General features: G+C 62.5%; 1 long non-coding RNA gene across 1 annotated transcript; it reads right to left on the bottom strand.

Moving 5' to 3' along the window:
* Window positions 1–3047: 3047 nt before the first annotated feature.
* Window positions 3048–4866, bottom strand: LOC107196443. The gene is made up of 3 exons (XR_001517843.2): window positions 4065–4866; window positions 3446–3673; window positions 3048–3281 (listed from the first exon to the last, which is right to left on the bottom strand). It is a non-coding gene; the product is annotated as an uncharacterized LOC107196443 (long non-coding RNA).
* Window positions 4867–5009: the final 143 nt, after the last annotated feature.

Here is a 5009-nt window from a genome sequence, read left to right as displayed (position 1 = left end):
AGGCGCCCCAGGGGCCAGGCCCGGCCCCCCGCAAACCCTGGCCCTGCAGGGCACTGGCAGCGGCGGTGGCATGGAGACCAGAGATGACCTTAGCCCAGACAGGAACGTCATGGATTAGAGTTTCCTCCAGACACAGAATCAAGAGGCTTTCAGAGCCTCGCTTTGGTTTTTAGGGTGAAAAAGTCATTTTAAAAAGATCACTTCCTAAAAAGAAAGGGGGAGGAGGGTGGATAAATCGTAGATCCTTGAACTCGACCAATTTCTTTCACTGAGCTGTGAGTGGAGCATAGTGGTCCGAGGGGCCTGCCATGTCACATGTCTCAGGGACAGGCCTGGCCACGAACAGCGTGTCTGGGGTTTGGTGTGTCCAGATTTTGAAGAGAGAGAAATTCCTGACCCAAAAGACGTGCGACCTGTGTAGAGGGCCCCAGGCCTGGGCAGCCGTGACGGGCTTGAGAAGTCACCCCTGCAGGGCCCAGGCCACCGTCGCACAGTGCACGCGGCCCGGGACGTCCTTCACGGAGCTCGGCCAGCAGCCACAGGGACGGCTGCAGTAGAACCCGACCCGTTAGAAGAGAAAGCAAGACTTTTAGTTAAAATCACCTCCCCGAACTTCCTGTCTGCTTTTAGGGCCTAAAAGAGGAAGTGACACTTTCATAGCCCCTGACATTAAGTGGGAGAAGATGCTCTACGCGTGCGTTCCCCGGAACCGGCCCTGGCACCGCCTCAGGAATCCAGACGCGAGGGCTGCTCAGCGGCCACTCCAGGCCAGGGCTGGAGACAGCCAGCTGGGCCGCGCCACCGGCTGTGCGCTCAGCCAGGGAACAGCCCCTCCGTGCAGGACGCAGGCTCCGGGGGCTCGGGGACGGGGAGGGGGCGGCCCCCCACTGCCCCCCACCTCCAGCCTCCTCTGCGGGGTGGGGCTGCAGTCCATGAAGTTCCAGATACTGGAGCGTGCTGGGGGCACAGCAGGACCCCGTCTGGCCCGAGGGTCCACTGTCCATGGGCTGGGCTGTGACCGCTGGCAGGAGAAGGACCTGAGAGGCAGGGCCTCGGGCCGGAGCTGGGGGGGACTGCACCTCTCACCAGCCAGGACCAACTGCAGGCGTGTGGCTCAGGCGATACACGGAGGTCACATTCCCAGAGACGCCTGACCGTCTATGCTCCAAGCCGTCCGCTGCCTCTCAACTGAGCTCCTGGGCTCCCAGAGAGGCTGCAGGGTGTCCAATACGAAGGTATCAGGAGCGGGCGGCATGTCCCTCCTGGACCCCTCTGCGTCCTGCGGAGGAAGTGTGCCTGGACAGTGCACTATGCATGGCCTGAGGGATGGTCTGTCCAGGGCCCCCAGCCGGTCAGGAGGTGCAGCCGGCCCCCAGGGTCTGTCCCTGTCAGGCCGCGGCCGCCCTGAGCCCCACACTCATCGGGGTTCGGGGGAGGTTTGCCACACAGCACGGGTGGGCCGGGGAGGGACACGCAGGGATGAAGTAGCCGCGTAGGTTCCGGTTTAGACAGAAACCACAGCCAGCCAAAGGTGTGGTCAGGTGAGTGCACAGCTGGTCTTTCGATTCCTCGTATCAAATTCCAAAAAGCCTGCGGTTTTTTCTCTGGGAAAATCCCAGAACCACCAGACCCACTGGCCGAGATTCTCCTGGTCTCTCGCCATAAAAAAGAGGTCGGGCTCTTGCACTCGGACAGGGACATCTGAGAGGCTGCACCCAGAGCCGGGCCTCTGCCACAGGGCCACTCCAGCCCTCCTCCTCCCTGTCGGGGTCAGCCCCTGGGGACAGAGACGGGCAGAGGAGAAGGACCACGCTGCCCCGGCCCCCCCGCCCCCCCGCCGAGAGGCCAAGCCGTGCCTGGGGAAGGCCTCATCAGGCCGGAGGCCGCTCTGCAGGTGCTCGCCCGTGGGGCTGAGCCTGTCATGCTCGGTCGCCTGTGGGTGCCGACACCCCCCGCCTTGAAAACAAACCTCCTGCCTTCAGCCCGTCGTGTCTTCCTAAAGCCGCAGCACTAAGGGGAGCATCTGCAGGGCAGGGCGGAAGGCGCAGCTCGTTGGGCTGTCATAGTAACGCTGTCCTGCAGGTAGGGCCTGCACGGCCCCCCTTTCCACCTGCCAGGAGGCTGAGTGGATCGGCCCGCCCCACCGCTGCTAACAGCAGATTCCACATCCAGCCCCTGTCCACTGTGCCCGAGACGTCCCTCTGCGGCTCCCAGGCGTCCCGCCCCCGCCAGCGGGTTAAGCTGTGGGTGCACAGCCTGGGGTCCCGCTCGGACTGCCTGGAGGCCGTTGGCAGCCCAGGGTGTCTGAAGGTCTGGGTGGGCCCCTGGGGTCGGATTTTCAAAGCTCCCCAGGTTGACTGTGTCAGTGACAGCCCCGAGCCTGGCTCCGGCCACTGGGCGGGCAGCTCATCACCCAGCCTGACGAGACCCCAGCCCCTGACTCACTGGCAAAGGACAGACCGGGGCTGTGACCCAGGGCAGGACCTGGCGGAAACAGGCCGGGCACCAGGGTGCAGTGTGACGCTCACCCCCGGGGCCCCAGCCTGCACTTGATCCCACGGCGCCCTTCCCCACCAGCCGGCACCCTGAGGCCCGCCTCCCCCTAGCTCCGGCCCTCCCAGGCCGAGACAGCGGGGCCTGGGATCACGTGTTCCACAGTTTTGCGTAAGAGTCTCCAGGTCCACCCATGGGGTGACGTGGCGAGATTTCTCTTTCCACAGGCGAGTAACATTCCGCTGTGCGCGCACCTCCTCGTCCAGTCACCTGCCCGCGGACACCGAGGCCGCTCCGTGCCTCGGCTGCTGTAAGCGGTGCTGCAGTGAGCATGGGGCTGCAGTGAGCATGGGGGTGCAGTGAGCATGGGGGTGCAGTGAGCATTGGGGTGCAGTGAGCATGGGGGTGCAGTGAGCATGGGGGTGCAGCGAGCATGGGGGTGCAGTGAGCATAGGGGTGCAGCGAGCATGGGGCTGCAGTGAGCATGGGGGTGCGCGCGTCTTTTCAAATCAGTGTGTTCGTTTTCTTTGAATGAACACCCAGGAGTGGGGTTGCTGGGTCAGACGGTAGCTCTGGCTTTAATTTTTTTGAGGAGCCCCCCGCCCCACAGCAGTGCCCGAGCGCCCCTTGCTCCTCGTCCTCCTCAGTGCCTGTCGTTTGCTGACTCTTTGATGACAGCCCTTCCGACAGGTGTGAGGCGGCATCTCGCTGTGGTTTCGCTTTGCATGTCCCCCGTGACTGGTGCTGTGAGCATCTTCTCATGTGGCTGTCGGCCATCCGTGTGTCCTCTTTGGAGAAATGTATTATGCCAGGTGACATAAGCCAGACAGAGAAAATAATAATAATGAATCGCTTAAAAACACTCGCATAAGGACAAATACTGTATGATTTCACTTACGTGCAGAATCTGAAAAACAAAACAAATGAGCAAACAAAACGGGATGAAACTCACATATACAGAGAAGCCGGCGCGGTCAGACCGGAGGGGGTGGCGGCCGGTGCAGAGGGGAAGGAAGGGGTTGAGAATGAGTCACGGGGCGTGGAGGACGCACTGATAACATTGTATTCACTCGTGTGCTGTCAGACGGCACAAGGCTTCCTGGAGGGGTCACTTCGTGAGGGACATAAATGTCCAACCACCTTCCTGTGCGCCTGGACTCGATGTAACATTGTATGTTTACTACAATTAAAGATCATTTTTTAAAATGTGGGGTTTTGCAGCAGTGCGAAAGGGCTGGCGGCTCCCACACGGCAGAACTAGACGCCCAGGTGTGCAGGGCGGGGGTGCAGGGCGGGCTCTCCCCGCCCCCGGCCTCTGACGCCAGGCTCTTGGCCCTGGCCCCTCCGCAAGGCATGGGCCTGCACCTGTCCACAGGTCTTGTCTGCCAAAGCACCTTGCCTTCCGAAACGGCCTCAGGACAAACTGGCCAAGGGCGTTCCGAGCAAAACCCAGGAATCAGTTGCCAGCGGCAGTCTCTGTGACACCAGACCCCACCTGCACACGGGCCCGGGGTGGGCCTCCCAGGCACCCACAGGCTCTCCCCAGGGAGATCCCCAAGGGGCCCACCTACCGCTCTGCTCTGAAGCAGCCCTGGCCGGACACAGCCCTCCTGCGACTTGATTCACAGCGGCTCCTTCTGATAAAGGGAATTTCCATCCGTCCGTTAAAGAAACTTTTTTAATGACTTCTATTGTTAACACTCTCAGCTGAGGGCCCAGGTTCTTGTGGCGTCCAGGCTCCCAGAGATGTCCCTTCTCACAAACCTGTTCTGTCACGGCACTCGGTGGCTTTCTGTTCATTCACACGCCTTCATTCAACACGCGCCCCACCCACCAGGGGGAAGGGACGGTCACTGAGGGCCCAAGACGGGTCGTCCCAGGCAGGGGGCGCTGGGGGCTTCACAGAGGTAGGGGCAGGCGGCAAGGCTGGGAGGGGGCTCAGCAGGGGAGGGGCCTTTCTTTTCTTTCTGTCGAGATTTCTGAGGCGGTGGCGTGTGTCCCTGTATCATGCGTTCATTCGTCTGGGCACCATGGCATTCACGTCTCCCGCTGAAGAGCAGGGAGACCGCAGAGGTGACTCGTGTTCATTCATTAACCGCCTCCCAGGGCGGGGTGGTGGGGACCCGCGGGAGGGGCGTGGAGAGGGTCAGGCCGGGTCGCGTCCAGCCGGTCTTGCCCAGCGGAGAGCAGGATGCAGTGACCAGTGACCGGTCCCCAAGGCGGAGGAGGGCGGCCGACCTTAAGGCCACTGGGTTCTTTGTGAGACCAGAGTAGCTGACCGGTGGGACGCTCGCCAGGGACACGGCTCCGGGTGCCGCCGTGTCTCATTCTGCCCAAACCCTCGCCCGCTGTCCAGGGAGGCCCTTCTGCCACTGCGGTCCTGGGCCACGTGGGCACCAGGCTGGGCACATACTGGGTGCCCGACAAGCCCTTGCAGTGTCTGCCACCTGGCAGGGCGGGGCCGGGGCCTGGGGAAGGGCACTGCGTGGGCCAGGGGGTGACCCGTTGGTGCCCCC

This window comes from Pteropus alecto, unplaced genomic scaffold (genome assembly GCF_000325575.1).
Source record: "Pteropus alecto unplaced genomic scaffold, ASM32557v1 scaffold339, whole genome shotgun sequence".
In the NCBI taxonomy this organism is placed as follows: Eukaryota; Metazoa; Chordata; class Mammalia; order Chiroptera; family Pteropodidae; genus Pteropus; species Pteropus alecto.
This window is presented reverse-complemented; position numbering and strand designations above follow the sequence as displayed.